The sequence below is a fragment of the Coptis chinensis genome, chromosome 3 (genome assembly GCF_015680905.1).
Source record: "Coptis chinensis isolate HL-2020 chromosome 3, ASM1568090v1, whole genome shotgun sequence".
Lineage (NCBI taxonomy): Eukaryota > Viridiplantae > Streptophyta > Magnoliopsida > Ranunculales > Ranunculaceae > Coptis > Coptis chinensis.
Window position 1 is genome coordinate 2,826,879 of NC_141458.1, and position 19,697 is coordinate 2,846,575.

Sequence of the window (19,697 nt, forward strand, 5' to 3'; positions counted from 1 at the left end):
TCTTCCTGAAGATAATACATTGCCTTTGTCTGTATATGAGGCTAAAGGGCTGATTAAATCTTTAGGTATGGACTATGAAACAATCGATGCATGTCCCAATAATTGCATTTTGTATTGGAAAACACTTGAAGCTCTTCAAGAGTATCCTAAATGTGGTGTGAGCAGATGGAAGAATGTTGAAGTTGTTGATATTACAGACAAGAAAAAGGCTAAACCCGTACCAGCAAAAGTCTTGAGATACTTCCCATTAATACCTAGGTTACAAAGATTGTATAGGTAAGGTTTTGGCTTCAATACTTGTACGTTATCGCATTTACTTCTTACCCTTTGAATCAATCAGTTTTTAATGAAATATATATATATTTTTTTTAGTGTTCCATGGATTGCGGAGAACATGACATGGCATTCGAGGGCCGTGGTTGCGAAAATAGAGTGAGACATCCAGTTGACTCTCTCAATTGGAGCACAGTTGATGCAAAGTGGCCAGAATTTTCTCGCCGAGCCACGCAATGTCCGTCACGGGACTTGCGACGGATGGATTTAATCCGTTTTCTCATTCTAATAGTTCTTATTCGTGTTGGCTGTTATGATTGTTCCATATAATCTCCGCCATCTCTTTGTATGGTTAAACAGTTTATTATGTTGTCCATGTTGATACACAGGAAAAGTAGTCCAGGGAAAGACATTGATGTCTATTTGCAACCCCTAATCTTCGAGTTGAATGAGTTGTGGTCTCATGGGCACCAAAACATCACGACTCTCATAGTAACACCACATTTACTATGAAAGCAGTTTTGTTGTGGGCCATACATGATTTCCCTGCGTTTGGCATGTTATCGGGTTGTAAGGCTGGTGAAAATTATGGTTGTCCTCCATGCGTGAAAAAAGACATATTCAATTAGGTTAAAACATGGGAATAAGAATCCATATATGGGCACTAGGAGATTTCTTCCGGAGGATCATCCTTTTAGGCGACAAAAAGACCATTTGATGGGAAGGAAGAACATGGGGAAGCTCCAAGAAGATTGAGTGGTTAGAGGTAAAAAGCAAAGTGGAAAGTTTTGAAACGGTTTATGGAAAGGTAGCACAAAAAGAAAGGAAAAAAAAATGTTGATGATGAGGTATTGATGCATGGTCGAAAAGATCAAAACTCTTTGACTTGCCGTATTGGGAGGTAACTTAATTTTCCATTTCTTAATTTGGTTTGTCGTACATCATTATACATCATTGTAATTTGTGTGTTTTCGTGATTAACAGTTCTTGTTTAGTCCTCACAATGTGGATGTAATGCATGTGGAGAAAACCGTAGCTGAGAACCTTATTGCGACAATTTTGGAAATGGACAAGAGCAAGGATGGTTTGCAAGCACGCTTAGACTTGAAGGAGATGAATATAAAGCAACACTTGTGGCCAAAAGAAGTGGGAAATAAGTTGTTGCTACCAAAGGCTGATTTTACTTTATCCCAATCTGAAAAAAAAAAAAATCTGTTCTTTGAGACCTTAGCCACATTAAAGGTACCTATAGGATATAGTTCCAATTGGAAGCAACAGGTGAGCAAGGAAGATTTTCAATTAAAAGGCTTGAAGTCGCATGATTATTGATATTAGCTTTTCCTTACGTTAGAGATTAGAATCTCTAATTTGGTACAAAAGCAACTCAAAGTTCCTTACTCACGATTTTCGTTTTCGTAGAGCTAAAGTAAGGATTCGAACCAACCTAAAGTCTAGGACAACTACAAATTGTTTGTTACTCTTAGGGAACTAATGAGTAAGGTTATATTACTAATGCTAGGTTTATTTCCTACACAACATTAAGAAAAACATTAAGGTTTGAAATCATGCACTTAATACAAAAGACAAATTACTAAAGAAAGAAAAGTGGAGAGCTAATCCTCCTCATGTGAAACTAACATTTAGTTGTTGATTTGAAAAGTTTATTGATTCTTCCTAGATTCATAGACAAGCCCCTAATGGAAGAAAACTTGATCCCTAGTATGTACAACTCACTTAAGAGCTCATACATGCTAGCAAGTGGAACTAAGCAATGACTTATCTCTAAGCTCATTGCTTTGATTCCTAACTAGACACTACACCAACTATCATTTTGGGATAGGATGTAGAGCTAGTTGTTCTTCCTAATAACCTACCAAACCAACAACAATTGTTTTTCCCTCACATGAGTTGGATTAACTCCCCAAAAGGGAAGTTAGCTCATGATCCTTGGGACAAGGAAATTACAACTAGAAAAAACAAAAAGAGAGAGAAGAGGAAGAAGATAAACAATCAAACTCACTTGCTTTTTATTTTCTAGAAGAAAACAAATGTTTCCTCCATTAAAAACTATTACAAGCTTTCTTACAAAAACTAAAACTAAAAACTAAAAATGGCAAAGGAACTAAAATAATACAAGGTAAGGAAAATAAGTCAAGGGAGTAAATGGAGTGTCCCCCCCTTGTTTTGTTTTCTTCTCCATTTGAGAGACATCTCATTTCCTCCCATGTGAAACATCAAACCACATTTACTTCATTTTTATCCACCACATTAAAACAAAGTAACACCTTGCCTTTTTTTCACTATTAACACCTAATCTAATTAATTACATGCAAGGTGTCAACTTTGCACCAATAATTTGTCATTTTTGTCTTGACATGCTCCATGATTGATGACTCATCCAATCTTGTGGGCCCGTATAGTGGGTCCTATGTGTAGTCGATGGCGGTCCGGTCTTTGGGCAATTTTACAACTTTCCGCCTATCGTAGAGTTCATCATACGATTATGCGAAAGCAGCTCACTTGTCGCGATTCGAGTCCTGGTTCAAGAGGTAGGAGCCGGAAGTTTGATGCTTCGTGCGGATTTGGAAAAATTCATATACATGTCGTTCCTCGTGCTTTATTGCGAGGTTTAAACCATATTTCCATGTTTCTGCGCGAATACGCAAAAGTATGAAAACATATTTATTTCATGATTATTAAACACATAGTTAACCAAATTTATATGTCTCAACGGGGTTTCATAATACACTTTTGGGTGCTTATCACACTACCCCAACAAACACTTTGCTTGTCCTCAAGCAAAGAAAAAGACATTAAAACAGGATAAGTGGCCAAAATGTGTAGTCCTAACTAAGTCTCGTTTAGCAGAGTCGCGGTTGCATTGACCATGTGCAACAAGGCCTTAAACCACTAGGAATTCCCTAGTGGACGAAGTTATAGCCTCGTGAGAGTTTTCCGAGAGAAGATACTCACAAACTTCATTTATACTATAACGACTTCGATGGATGTAAACTTCGTTTCCTAAATTTATCTCAGATATCCATACATCTCCTTAGCAGGGAACGAGGATTGATTTCTTTGAAACTCAAGTTAATATGTATTCAATAATTAAAACATCTACATATGATTATGCATGCAGTGAACTTTTCATTGAAATGTACTAACAGGGTTGTTTCTGAATCCTTTGGAGAGTGTACCTAAATGGGTTCTCACAGGTATGTGTAAAAACACAATTTCACTCAAAAATTTTCCACTCAGGTTTTGTTAACTCCAGTGTGCAGTGGGCACACGTTTCCTCACATCTCAATGACAGTCAGAGGAGCCGATGTCGATCAATCACGTCTACTACTTATTATCACACCACCCTACTCCTAATTGAGCTAGAGGTCTTTATTAGGTATTGTGGGGATTAGGTGATAGTGTACAAGAAAATGGAAATGGATAATTAAAATTTACGAGTATGAGAGAATAGGGTCTTCATATTTTTACACTAGAGAAATCTTTGTTTTCTTTCCTTCTTCTAACTGAGTTTTCCAACCTTGTTCTTAAGCCTCTAATGAATTTTTTTTTTTTTTTTTTTATTTAAGAACATAATTCTATTTTTCTTTCCTGAAGCAAGTAACTGACTTTTATTTGGGACAAGTCTTTCTCTTTATTCTTTCCACATTTCATCCTATTTCTCATACTCATCACTTAGGTAGGTTATTTTATTTGGTTTAATAGATGGGTACGATTTTTTTTTTTTTTTTTTTTTTTTTTTTTTTTTTTTTTTTTTTTGTGAAAGTGAAAGGTTTGATGAAAGGTTCAGTGGAGTGACTAGCGGTAAAATTTGTAACAGGTAAGAATTTTTAGCTATGTCGATCCAAAGATGGCCTAAATTCTCGCCTAGGGTTCAGGTGGTGATCAAGTAAGTAGATGCGTGATTTTCTCTAATCGGAAAAACTACTCCTTTGTGTCATCACACACAAATCACTCATGTCAAAGTTTTTGGTTAGATTCTCACAGGATTTATAGTTTAAGTAACTAACCGTTGGTTCCAGAAACTTACTGCTATGTACAATCGATGATACTCAATACATGAATGTTCATGAAAAGATGTATAAACTATTGCATACATATTATCTTAAGTTTCTTAAAAACAAATCCTAATTGAGATACTAATGTGAGATTTCTAGACAATTTTCATCATTGAAAAGGAAACAAGACTTTGTCACTAAGTACAATTATTAACATGAAATAAAAACTATATACAAGGTTGCAATTTGCCTAAAATTTGCTCTGAGGGTTAAAAGCACCCCAATGAGAATGATGCTTAGTCCTCGAAGTATCAATAATAAAAGAGAAAGTACACGAGAACCGTGAGCAAAATTAGGGCTAGATTCTTTGAAACGAAAGGTTGGAGAACATAATATATTATTAGGAAAGAACAAGAAAATGTTCAATAACACACTAAACATAGCACCACGAAATAAAAAAATAATAGCATACTGAAACATGAAAAACAATAGCACACCAAACATAAGGTTTAGCTAGATATATGTACAATGGCAAACTCAAGTTTACCATCCAACAGGATGTGAAGTTAAAGTCCTCTTGAAGGAAATGCATTTCCTTAGCATCGCTACCAAAAGATAATAGTCGCCAAATTTACGCCCATTCTTCGTTCCGGCTTTCCTCAAATGTGTCTTCATATTTTCATCCTTCGGGTAACAACGAACATGCCTCAGTACCGGCGGCGGGGACGCTTCCATTGCCTAAACCTCAATGAGCGAATGATTACGTTTGTTGGGCACATAGAATCTACCTTGACTTCGATCATGAAAAGTAGCTGCAAACTCTGGAAAATGTGTCTTCATGATTCGGCAAGCGGTGACCGGTAAAAGTATATACTGATCCTGAAAAGTGCGAGCTCGTTTTAGGTTGGAGATAACACAACCTATGATGTTAAATAATGAATGACCTTGAGCTAGGGCACCGAATACAACGCAAGCAGCCTCATTGGCAGTAGAAAAATGCCAATCTCCTATAATATTCAGGAGTACAAATAACATTGCAGTCCCCATGTTCATGGTCATGCTTGCCAAGGGAATGGTGACATCACGCCATGCCACATGGCCATTTCCTTCTCGTTTAATCTCAAGACCATCACCGTAAGTTTCACGAAACGCTTGCCACTGAAAGGCACGATAAGAATTATGATAGATGTAATGCCATGATGCAACAGGATCGTGATATGGAAGATCCAAAGTTAGTGCAAGTTGTTGTTCATAAAAAATATGAGGTGTGTCACCAACTTGGATTGTGAACCCATCTAAGTAGAAACCATGCGCATGGTTGAATGCTGGTGTGTCTTCCATATTAGCATAAAAGTATGCAGCCAAACTCGGAGAATAAGTTTGGTCAGGTTGAAGAATTAGGGAAGACCACCCGATGTTTTTGTAATGTAGTCATGGAAGAGATGGCCATAGGTATTGGAATTCATCATAGGCGAAAAGATTGATTTCGGGAATGAGTTTGGGAGGTACCATGTTTGATGAAGATGCAATTGATGAAGATGCCATAGTGGATGAAGTAAAGAAATAGGTAACGACAAAGGCAAACTGGATGGATAAGAGAATAGACCCTCCTGTAAGCACATGTTAAATTATATTAGTCCTAATGAAAATGATGACAATCCTATTAAGCATTTCATACAAAAGAAGACACAAAAGTAATACAAAATTCATAATACGACGAAAAATGTAATAACATATATGAGTATTTATTTATGGACTTAGTAATAGTAGAAAATTATGGATTGTTATGTTGATCTTGGAGACGCATATCGTACACCAGACTGTTTAGTTCTTCCATTGTTGGCCGAGTTGCATCTGAATGTCCCCTTGGTGGAGAGTCTGAGTTTGATTTTCCATTAGCAGAGCGTGATTTTGCAAGGGATCGAGAATGATTTTCCAAGATCTCCTCCCCGCCAACATCATGCGTTGCTTGACGATCTTGGAAATCTGAAGAGTTGTGATGATGATATTACGACGAAGCGTGTAGTTCCCTCAAACCACGATGAAGAAGTTTAATGCCTTCCATGGGATTAATAATATTGACATGGCATTTTCATCAAATAAATGGTGAATTTGAGCTTGGTCGTTCGTTTCCTCTATCGAGTATCGGGGAGTCCAAAACCAGCGGAGTAATCTGTTTGGAGTACTTTTATTTTGTGCTCTTTGAAGGGGTGTCTACGGAGAAATTCTTTGGATAACCCCAACGATCATAATACGTTACTAAAGTGGGTAGGGTCTTTGACCTTCTTGTTTTCTTTGTGATTACGTTCCAGAGGTGTTGGATTAGACAAAAATCATCTCTTTGAGTCTGCAAAATCCAAAGTAGGTTAAGTTGAGGCTTTGTGACTTCTGATTGGTGTGATGTACCTACCACATTGTGTCCGAACCAGTGGAGCACAACACGTTGATTCTGTTTCAAAGAGCCTTAAAGAACAATGTGATGTGTATTTTCGACTTCGTCATGAGATACGGTAGCTCGTAGTAAAGTTTTGGCGGAATCAAATGATGACTCTTGAAAAAGGGACCCCTGGGTATTCACTGGGATTTGAAGTATGTCGGAGATCATTTCCTTAGTCAATTCCGAACGTTGTCCATAGGCATTGAAGTAGAATTTTCCATTTTCAGATCCACTAAATTGGTAGAACATCAAAACCAATTCTCGGGAATAACCAATTTCTTTGAATGATATAGAAGAAAGCGTCCATCCGATGATGTATGATTTCGGTGTCAAAATAAGGAGAAAACCGGCCATCTTCGAAAGTTTTCAGGTAGTCTTTCTCTGCCGTTATTTTTCTTGGTTGATCCATTGATAGTATTATTGAGGGAAGGATAGTGAAAATTGTTTGAATAAGAATGGCTGAAAAAGAAGAGATTTATAGCCAATTTATGAGTCTGTACCCATTTGGATTCCAAGTGTAGTTAATGACCCATGTGATTATGAACAACATCAAAGGGGATCCACAGTAAGTCATGTCATGTCAGATATCCAAATACAATTAATGGGATGGTTCAATGTTAGAAAATACGGAGGAAAGTTTCACAGGGTAGTTAGACTTACACGTAATTTCAGAAATGATGATCATAACTCAGTAATAGAATATGGATAGAATAATCGAGCTGCATGTGTGACAAGTGTTATGCGTACCTTGTAGCGTGCGCGATTTTCTCTGAACACCATGTGTATCCATTAATTATTTTGGTGAGTTTTGGATGGCCTTTCTTTGTTATGGTTTGTTTATTTATTTACTTATTATTATTATTTTTATTTTATTTTTTTTAAGAGAGGAAAAGACAACTAATATACACAAATATTTAATACGGAACTTCTCCATTTAATACGTAACCCGTACAAATGTGTGAGAATTATTTAACACACCATACTAATATACAAAATGAAAATCAGAAAAAGAGACGGTTACATAGATCTAGATGTTCTGGATCATGTTATGCATGAGTGAGAAGAGAATAATGATAAAGACTGTTATCACGAATACGTACTGTGATAGCCCATTCGCGTTGCTCCTTTTCCCATCGCTCTATTTGATTCATTATGTTCAAAAAAACTGAGAATTTGTGAAAAAGAATTTGTGAAGAGGGAGAGAAGGGAATGAGTGAAAGTGGAAAAGGAGAGTTGGATTTATAACTTGATTTCTGACCGTTGGGCATCTGACCGTTGGAATCAGTCCGTTTGGTTCTGACCGTTGGGCTTTGTGAGTAGGCCCAATGCATCAAGGGACAACTAATATAGTAGGAATTACAATAAGTGCATAACTTAAATAATTTCTCATTCAAACCGTCTGGAGATACAAAATTATGAGAAATCAACCGATCGGCATTAAAAATTCCATCCACTGGAATATGACATAAATCACATTAAACTTCAATTTTATTTATTTTTTTTTTTTGGTTTTTATTTATTTACACTTTTATATACAAATGTACAAGACGAAAGGAACGTGTCAACAACACCGGAAATCCAAATAAAACAACACATCACAACAACAACTTTCGAGGCAACTTTCATATCGGCCTCGGGCTTAACCCAATCTGCGGTGTAGCTTAACCTTTATGTTATAGGGGCCTAGGGTTGGGGCGGTACCATCCCCGACCAATGTGCAATGGTCTAGTAATAATATTACCCTTAGTACATATGGTATAGCCTCAAACCGCCCCTTGATCTGATCACATAGAAAAAACGTCGAGGTTGACTGGTGGAATCCATTGCCCGCACGAACTAGGAAATGTCGATGTTGCATATCACGACTTTCTTTGGGCACCATGCTTGATGCTAAAGGGAAAAAGCGAGTATATACATGTTGAGTCTTTTAACGTCGGATCCTCAAGGCGAATGTGAGTCTTTTAACGTTAGATCCTCAAGGCGAATGTGAGTCTTTTAACGTTAGATCCTCAAGGCGAATCCCAACCAATGGGGAACAACGAGGCGGCGGCGAAGTTTATCTGGCCGAGCTGGTGTCGGACAATAATATACCTTATACCGGCTCATCTCGGATAGAAGATCAAGACACAGACGAGAAAGGAGTTTGGCGGTTCATACACCACCCCATCCTTTTAAGCCCGTCGCTTTTCGAGCAAAAGTACTACGACCATTACCTATTCGAGATGGATGAGATTTGGACCAAATGATGAGTTGGAGTTAGCGAGGAAGAGAATAGAAAAGGAGGAGGAAAGAAGGAGTTGAAATTTTTGGTACCCATTGTTTTCCGGGAGGCACGCGTTTGCTCGATTATCAAAAGACATTTATACTTCGGTTAAAGTAGAGTTTTGTGGACTATGGTTCCGGCTTGCAACCACACACTCTAGGGATTTAAAGAAAAGAAAAAATAGAAGGGCCCGACTATCCAAATGGCGTACTTTCCTGTTTAAACACATGGAAAGAAGTACACCATCGAATCTATTAGTCTATGTAGAGATTGGGTCATTGAGAAGAGTCTCTTCGACATTTGGAAGCGCAAGTCATGATAATGTTTAAAGGCGTTGGCCATTTACTTGAAATTATTTGTCATCATTTACGTTTTTCAAAGAAATAGCCCGTAAGAAATTGACAGTAGAGGCGTGAAAGGACCGGACCATCGAGTCTTTAATTTTCTGGAAAAATGTGTAATCTTGATTTGTACAACAAAACTTTTTGACCCACTTTGAATTCTTTTCTCAATATGTGCTTGTCATGCACTCTTTTCATGTTGGCTTTATAGGATTTCGAGAGATCATAGGCATCACTCGAATTTCCTCAAGCTCATTTAAGCGCAATTTTTCTCTTGGCGCCTGCCGCGTTAGTATTATAATTGAGGCTTTTGATGGCCCATAAAGCACGGTGCTCAAGTTCAACTGGCAGATGACAAAGTTTTCCAAAAACGAGGCGATAAGGAGACATCCCTATAGGTGTCTTAAAAGCTGTTCTATATGCCCACAAGGCATCAGATAATCGTAGAGACCAGTCTTTTCTAGATGGATTGACAATTTTTTTCAAAATGGATTTGATCTCTCTATTAGAGACTTCTACTTGACCACTGGTTTGAGGATGATACAGAGTTGCCACTTTGTGCGTGACTCCGTATTTCTTTACTAATGATTCAAAAATTTTATTGCAGAAATGTTTTCCCCCATCACTAATTATAGCTTTTGGAACACCAAATCGAGAGAAAACATTTTCTTTTACGAACAAAACGACCGTTTTATGATCATTAGCACGACATGCCAATGCCTCAATCCATTTTGACACGTAGTCAACTGCTACTAGTATGTATAGGAAGCCATGTGAATTTGGAAATGGACCCATGAAGTCGATGCCCCATACATCAAAGATTTCCACAATTAAAATGGGATTTAAGGGCATCATATTGCGTTGAGTAATCGTCCTAGGCTGGCTGGCGGCGATTGCATGCTTTGCAATGTTCATGTGCATCTTTAAGCGGTGTTTGCCAATAGAATCCACATTGTAGGACCTTGGCGCAGTTTTTCTTACCACTAAAATGACCACCACAAGATTGTTCATGACAGGAAGGATAACACATCATTGTGTTCCCAATCGGGGGATGCAGCGGCGGATTAGTTGGTCGGAACAATACTTGAAGAGGTAGGGATCATCGAAATAAAATTTCACGGTGGATAAGAACTTTTTCCGGTCATTCTGAGACCAAGATGAAGGGACTTCTTTGGTAACTAAGTAATTGACTATGTCGGATACCAAGGAGGCGAAAAAATAGAGTACAAGTGTTCATCACGGAAAGAATCACATATAGGTTACGTATCGGTATCAACATCAGCGACAAGTCGTGATAAATGGTCCGCAAACCACATTTTCGCAACCTTTTTTTTATCTCTAATTTCTAGAGTAAACTCTTGCAAAAGGAGAATCCATCGGATCAACCTTTGTTTTGCATCTTTTTCGCTAATAGATAGCGAAGTGCGCATGGTCAGTGTAGACAATAGTTGGAGAACCACTAGGTAAGGGCCGAAACTTATCCAAAGCATATCTGTGGCGAGAAACTCTTTCTCGGTGGTGGTATAGTTACGTTGAGCTTCATTAAGGGTTTTACTCGCATAGTAAATGACAACCGGCTTATCTTCGGCGTTGCCCTAATGCAGCTCAATAGCATAGTAATTTCGCGTCACACATTAATTCAAAAGGTTTAGACCAATCGGTGGTTGAATTATGGGGGCGGTAGTTAATGCAGTTTTAATATCTCAAAGGCTTGTTTGCAACTGAAACTGAAATCAAAAGCGGCATCTTTAAGCGGGGAGATTGGTTAAAGGTCTAGCAACCTTTGAGAAATCTTGAATAAATCTCTATAGAAACTGCGTGTCCTAAGAATGTCGCGAATGTCTCGAACTGTTTTTGTTATAGAAAGTGAAGCAATTTTTTTCTATCTTAGCTTTGTCGACTTCGATTAAGATCCTTTGAAGCGATGTGTCCTAAAACTATTCCTTTAGTAACCATGAAATGGCATTTTTCCCAATTAAGAACAAGGTTTTCTCTTCATAGCGTGTAAAGACCTTTTCAAGATTTGATAGACGACTATCGAAAGAATCTCCATATATTGAGAAGTCGTCCATGAATACTTCCATAAACCGTTCAACCATATCACTCGAAAATATGAAGCATGCGGCGTTGGAAAGTACCAGGTCCATTGCAAAGGCGAAAGGCATTCGTCTATATGCAAATGTACCAAATGGGAATTGAGCGTTGTCTTTTCTTGATCGGCGGGGTCTATGACTATCCGAAAATAACACTGAATAACCATCAAAGAAAACGGTAATAGGCATGACCCGGCTAAGCGTTCGAGCATCGATCGATGAATGGAAGTGGAAAGTGATCCTTACAGTGGCGGCATTAAGTTTGTGATAGTCAATGCATATTAAGCCATTTCTTGGGATCTGGCGGAAATGCATTCATCTTTATCATTTCGCACAAACTGTAATGCCAGATTTCTTTGGAACCCGTGTACGGGGACTCACCCAAACACTATTAGAGATAGGGTAAATAATACCCGCATCTAGTAATTTTAACACTTCCTCACCGGACCACATCTTTCATGGTAGGGTTTAGGCGTATTTGCGGTTTCACGCTGACGTCTTAGCATTTTCTTCGGTGTATGCGATGGGTGCACACATTAGGTTCAATGCCTTTAATGTCATCGAGGGACCATCAATAGCGAGCGATGTTGTTGAATGACATTAATTAAGCGATCTTCGATCGTCGGTCAATTAATGAAGAAATAATAAGCGGGTGACGACCGCCGGCATCAAAGGCATGCGTATTTTAATTCGAAGGAAGAGGTTTTAAATCGGGGGGGTGGGTATTAAAGATTCTTGAGGAAGGTCTTCATCCATGCGATAAACAGATTGATGATCATCAAGTTACTTGACATCATTTGTTGTAGGGTCAAATAATGGTAATCGACTCTAATAACTCATTTGCTTTCGTCGCGTATAATCATCGTCCTCAAACTTCAGATTCGCTAAAGGAAAGAAATTGGTACACTTCATCTTCGGAAAAGAGTTTGTGAAATACTCTTGCGGAATCTTTGTCAACCCCTGTTGACCTCACCATCAATGTCGCTCACGGAAGTTATTTCATCAACTTGAACACATTCACCTCGACCGAAAGATTTCCGAAGGACATGGTCATGGAACCATCTCTACAGTTAATAAGAGCATTAGCAGTGGTGAGGAACGGACGTCCTAAGATGATAGGAATGGAATCACATGCAACTTCTGTATCCAAAATAACAAAGTCTACAGGATAGAAGAAATCTTGGACTTTTACAAGGACGTTTTCCACAATTCCTTTTGGATACTTTATGGAACGATCGGCTAGCTGTAGAGTCATGGTGGTAGGTTTGAACTTACTTCCATATTATTGTTTAAATAAATAATATGGAAGTAAGTTCACACTAGCTCCTAGGTCTAGTGGTGCAGTAGCCGTATATTTGTCACCTAAGGTGCATGGAACCGTTGGTCTACCAGGGTCCTTGTATTTTACTATACCATTGTGTTCGGTGATGGAGGGAAACTGTTCAGTGAGGAACGCTTGTTGAGGAACATTAGTTCTCCTTTTTGTGGTGCACATATCTTTCAGAAAATTTGCATGTTTTGGTAATAGTTTTAAGGCATCGAGAAAAGGCAAGTTGATTGTTAAATTTTGAAAAGTCTCTCGAATTTCAACAAAATTCTCATCAGGTTTATCCTTTGCCAAGCATGCAGGAAATGGTGCCTTAGGGCGAAATTTGGCAAAAGGGTCTACTTGCTTGTTTCCTACATTCGGAGGTGTTGACTTTGTTGGATCTTGGGAATCTTCCGTAGGTTCATTATTAGAAATAGATTCCTTGGAACCCTCTTTTTCCTTTGGTTGATCATCTGGCATACGTATCTGATTGTCTACAGTTTTTCCAGATCGTAGAGTAGTGATTGCATGCACCTCACCTTGGTTGGGGGTGCTTGTACCAGGGGCATTGGTGAGTTTAAAGGCTGTGTTTGCTGGTTTAGGGTTTAGAACTGCTTGTGCAGGAAACACGCCTTTCTGACTCTTTTCTTGCGTCAATTGCTGAAGTGATTGTTGAATAGACGTTAAAATTTGAGACTGTTGGTTCATGTAAGCCAAGAAAGTCTCATTTGTCCTATCCGTAATGGTTGGCGCAGGTTGTGCAACAGGTAGTAGTTCTCGATTATTGCTTAGAAGTTGTTGATTATAGTTGGGATCTGGATTAGCTGGAACAAGGCTGTGGTTGGTTTGATAGTTAGCATTGGAATTATTTTGAAATTGACCTTGTTGGTATTGTTGATTATTTCCTTGGCGGTATAGAATAAAATTGTTGGTAGGTCGAACAGGTGGATTAGCGAAACCTAGAGGAGCCCCCATTTGTTGGTTATTTTGGCACCAGGCGAAATTCGGATGTTGTCTCCACGGTGCATTGGGAATGTTGAATGCACATGCCTCCTCCGATTGTTGAGTAGGGGAAGCATATAACAAGGGATAATATGCATCACGATGGTCAGAACTAAGACAAAGGACACATGGGGCGGTGTCAACGTTCATGACTGGTTATGGTAGTTGATCGTTTACTTGAACTGCAAGGGCATCTACTTTTTTAGTTAGGGATTCTATCAAATTTTTTATTTCGGGATCGGGTTTTACCTCAAAAATAGATGTGGCCTTTGTAACATTGTCCTTTGATGACCTAGACGACTCAGTGTTACCCCAGTGTGTACCTATGGACTGGGGTTTCATGCATTTCTTGAGTAATGCATGAAAGCTTGAACTAGTTTATTCCATGTATCTATGGACTGTGGCTGTTGTCCTGCTAGCCAGTTGACGCTTTTTCCGCTAAAGTGAATGGAAACAGTCGAAGCAAGAGTTGTTCCTTAGAGCTTTGGATGGTGAAATGTTGTTGCCACTTGTTGAAGCCTACGAAGATGATTGTAAGTTTTTCGTGCTCCAAACCATGATATATAGGTAACAAACTGAAAAGCGTTTGGTGGGATCTGAAAATCACCGATAATGTCCTCAAGTTTGATGCGGGGAAGAAGGTCCTTTCTGTAATCCGATTATAGAAGTCGAGAGGGCTTTCTCTTTGCAGTGGAGGATCGTCGGCCATAATGACAGAAGTTGATGGCGACGAAGGATTGGGATGAAGGTAATTAGTAGAAGAAGAACAATTTGTAGGTGAGAACTTACGCAATTGCTTATCGTATTTTTTTCGACGATAGGTATGTTCAATTTCTTTAGTGGAACCAGACCTTAATCTCATGCAAGCATAAAATTAGATCTAACTTACATAAGGAATTTAGTAGGACTCGAATTTTATTATTATCTTAAGCATTAGAGTTGAACAACATATGCCTAAGTTGCTGCTAACGTAGCAGTGAAGCTAGGAATACGTGTGCATAAACTAATAGCCAGGTCACAAGAGAGATATGAGGGAGGCTTTCCGTGCAAGCACGGTTCTAATTAAGTAACCTCAATCTTTCAAGTTTCCTACACACCATTGGAATATGATTAAGATTTATGGAATTAAAATTTATGCAAATGCGGTATTAATTTTAATTTAATTTGTTTTTAATTAATTAATTAATTAATTATTATTATTATTATTTAATTATTATTTTATTTTTTTAAGATTTATGCAAGGGTGAAAATACAAACATGCAAATACGATCTACTCATACAATACTAGGTTCAGTAGCATGTGAAGGTACTCTATTCATACGTATAGCTATACGAATAGGCAAGCTTGTGTCATCGATAAATACTTCCATACGATGAGGGCAAATATACATCGATAATCATTATATGTATACTAATTTGTAACTTCGATATTACGTAAGCGATATATCTCAGAATGAGACAAATTTGAATCACTCATGCATTATCTAAATACATTAACATGCCAATATAGTATACATGCCAGCGGATAAATCGACAAAACTAAACATGCAAGGTATTATACATAAACTAAAATCGACTCTTGTATTGCATAATAATTCGATTTCGACAATACTCAATGAGATTGCGAATGTCATATAGAGAGCAGCTTTACTCCGTAGGGTTTAGAAACAACTTACCCAACTCAGATTTTAACCCTCGTTGGAATGTTCTCCTCTTTCTTGACAAAATCGACTTATTAAACAACACAATTTTCTAAAATGACGATTTTGGAGGGGAAAACAGCTGATTTTGACCTCGAAAATGACCTCCACCAAGCTAATCTCGACGGCGCGCACGCTTTAGCTCGGTGGAGACAGCGTGCGCATAAGCTCGGTGGAGACAGCGTGCGCGCCGTCGAGATCTTTCTGAATTGAGCTCACACGCGTGATTCAGAGAACCGTAGCCAAAGTTATGGCCAAAATACCAAAACACATCCTAATTACTATATATAACTCCTAAGTTATAGATGCTAACATGCAAATAATCACTCATTCGGTAATATATATGCTAAACATGTGACTTAGATATATATATATATATATATATATATATAGATAACCATGCAAAACAGTTCCATTTGTATGTATATATACATTAATATGTAATTCATGACATGTTAACCGCATATATATATTCACAGGCGTATTCACATGATTCATGCATAATTCTAGGCTAATACGTAAATAATAATCCATAAATTTTTCCTAATACTACATACATGGCATTCATGCAGAAAAAACGAAAAATAAAAATAACACTGAAAATATGGAACATGTAGCTTCCCGCTAGTCCGCCAAAGAAATGAAACAGACGTTTCAATCCGTTGACGCGATTAATCCCAAAAGAGATTCGAATTATCAGGTACAGGGCCAGATAGTTAAGCCTGGAAATGGATCAAGGTAGATCAGGAGATGTTGGTGGTTGAACAGGGCAGCAAACAAGCAATTTTGGTACCTGGAAGTGGAACGTAAAATCCGTGAGGGAACAGGTCAAATGCAAGACAAAATCCGAAAAAAAGTAACAAAAACGTAAGAACGAAAGAAAAGGAAAGAAAGGAAGAGAATGGGGGTTCCCCCTTGATGCAACTTCCGATCTGTAGCACAAGTCCTATGGCTTTAGAACAGCAGCGGCGCCATTTTGATATTAGCTTTTCCTTACGTTAGAGATTAGAATCTCTAATTTGGTACAAAAGCAACTCAAAGTTCCTTACTCACGATTTTTCGTTTTTGTAGAGCTAAAGTAAGGATTGAACCAACCTAAAGTCTAGGACAACTACAAATTGTTTGTTACTCTTAGGGAACTAATGAGTAAGGTTATATTACTAATGCTAGGTTTCTTTCCTACACAACATTAAGAAAAACATTAAGGTTTGAAATCATGCACTTAATACAAAAGACAAATTACTAAAGAAAGAAAAGTGGAGAGCTAATCATCCTCATGTGAAACTAACATTTAGTTGTTGATTTGAAAAGTTTATTGATTCTTCCTAGACTCATAGACAAGCCCCTAATGGAAGAAAACTTGATCCCTAGTATGTACAACTCACTTAAGAGCTCATACATGCTAGCAAGTGGAACCAAGCAATGACTTATCTCTAAGCTCATTGCTTTGATTCCTAACTAGACACTACACCAACTATCATTTTGGGATAGGATGTAGAGCTAGTTGTTCTTCCTAATAACCTACCAAACCAACAACAATTGTTTTTCCCTCACATGAGTTGGATTAACTCCCCAAAAGGGAAGTTAGCTCATGATCCTTGGGACAAGGAAATTACAACTAGAAAAACAAAAAGAGAAAGAAGAGGAAGAAGATAAACAATCAAACTCACTTGCTTTTTATTTTCTAGAAGAAAACAAATGTTTCCTCCATTAAAAACTATTACAAGCTTTCTTACAAAAACAAAAACTAAAAACTAAAAATGGCTAAGGAACTAAAATAATACAATGTAAGGAAAATAAGTCAAGGGAGTAAATGGAGTGTCCCCCCCTTGTTTTGTTTTCTTCTCCATTTGAGAGACATCTCATTTCCTCCCATGTGAAACATCAAACCACATTTACTTCATTTTTATCCACCACATTAAAACAAAGTGACACTTTGTCTTTTTTTCACTATTAACACCTAATCTAATTAATTACATGCAAGGTGTCAACTTTGCACCAATAATTTGTCATTTTTGTCTTGACATGCTCCATGATTGATGACTCATCCAATCTTGTGGGCCCGATATAGTGGGTCCTATGTGTAGTCGATGGCGGTCCGGTCTTTGGGCAATTTTACAACTTTCCGCCTATCGTAGAGTTCATCGCATACGATTATGCGAGCAGCTCACTTGTCGCATTCGGAGTCCTGGTTCAAAAGGTAGGAGCTTCGGAAGTTTGATGCTTTTGTGCAGATTTGGAAGAATTCATATACATGTCGTTCCTCGTGCTTTATTGCAGATTTAAACCATATTTCTATGTTTACTGCGAATACCTGCAAAAGTATGAAAACATATTTATTTCATGATTATTAAACACATAGTTAACCAAATTTATGTCTCAACGGGGTTTCATAATACACTTTTGGGTGCTTATCAATTATCATGTAATGATGCAACAACTTTTGCCGTTATTACTCATGCATTGCTTTAAAGAACATAAGCAATTGCGAGTAGCAATCCGACAATTGTCAACATTTTTCAACATCCTTTGCTCCAAAGAAATATACCTCGATAAGCTTGAAGCTGCTAGACAAAGAGTGATTGAATCGTTGTGCGTTTTTGAGAAGTATTTTCCTCTTTCATTCTTTGTCATCATGATGCACCTTGTTGTGCATTTAGCGGAAGAGGTAGAACTTTGTGGACCTGTTTGGTGTCGGTGGATGTATGTTTTGAGCGGTAAGTTTTATGAGTGAGCTATCTATATTTTGTTATTTGATATGAGTAATATATGTTGTTAATTTGTACTAGGATGATGAGAGACTACAAGAGGTATGTAAAGAATCCAACACATCGAAGGTTGTATTCTTTGGCGTTACGTTGTCGAGGAATCAATAATGTATTGTATGGAGCATATGCACGATGGTTCAAAGGGAAGCTACAAGCGAGGTAAAAGAGATTCATGGATGACACGGAGAGTGACAAATGAGAAACCTCTCAATAAGAAAGGTGTATATAGATTGAGTAATGTGCAATACGAACAAGTACGTAGATGGGTGTTGCAGTGCTCAAAACTTTCTATTCCATGGCAAAAGTAAGTCTACTCTTGTCATGTTTATAATGTTATATATGAGACTGTGAAACTCTAAAGACCTATTTAACTTGTCTCTTATGTCATTTCATTGTAGGAAATACCAAATATACTTGCAAAGATTTAAACCGAGTGGTCGTAAGAGAAAAGGCAACACCGAAACACCAATGAGTTTTATTCCTTGGTTAAGGGAACAAGTATAGTTTCAGTACCTTAGTAATCATTTAGAGTAACACGTAGGATCATGTAGTTCTTGCATAATAATATTAGCTTTTGTGGATTTTTTGATAGCTACAAAATGAAGAGGTTTCTCCCATCAAGAGACTTGCTGATGGTCCCAACTTCCAAACAATTTCGTATAACACACACCAAGCCAATGGATATATGTTTTCTACTGCTGAATGGGACACTAACAAGACAACTCAGAATTTTGGAATTAAAATGAATGCGATGACTAACTTTTGTGCAAGTGCAAAGGATAAGAAGCTCGTGTCTGATGATACTACTTATTATGGGATCATTAGACAAATTCTCGAACTCGACTACTTTGATTTCACTATAACTATTTTTTGTTGTGATTGGGTTCGTGTGGAAGATAAAGTGAATGGATGTTACACTGATCCGGATATTAATTTAACATTCGTGGATTTGAGCAAGTTTAAAGGAAGTTCGAAGAAGAGAAGAAGTGGCAGGTCAGCAATCACATAGAAGGATCGTTGCAGATTCATCAGCGACGTCAAATGTATGATTTGAATGTGAATGTATGATTTGAATGTGAGACATTGTGCCTAGGGGCTTAAGCTAATTTATGAGATAACTAAATCGTGGTTTTGTCTTTGTTAACTTATTGCTTGTAGGCAAGGGATCCAACACGCTCACAATCACATGGTGATTCTTCTAGAGGGATGGAATTATGTGAATTGATTAACATGCATCGAGAAGTTGTTGCCAAGGGAAGGGCAACAAGGGCAAATATCATTCTTGATGCAACTCTGGATACCCCAATGGACATTTACAACGTCCGTGTATGCCTTGTCATTGACCTTTATTTGGCTTATTTGGATCAAAAGAACATTGAGGGAGCTACACCTTCCTACGGTGAGTCAAATGGCGAAGGATTTTACTCGTTTTTAGTTAGATGCGGTATTCTATTTGTGCGTGTTATCATTTCTTTACTTTTTGTCTTTACTTCTT

General features: G+C 37.8%; 1 long non-coding RNA gene across 1 annotated transcript; it reads left to right on the forward strand.

Moving 5' to 3' along the window:
* The first annotated feature begins 18,426 nt into the window (after positions 1-18,426).
* LOC147507253 (uncharacterized) lies at positions 18,427-18,863 on the forward strand. The gene is made up of 3 exons (XR_015216175.1): positions 18,427-18,506; positions 18,601-18,700; positions 18,795-18,863. It is a non-coding gene; the product is annotated as an uncharacterized LOC147507253 (long non-coding RNA).
* Positions 18,864-19,697: the final 834 nt, after the last annotated feature.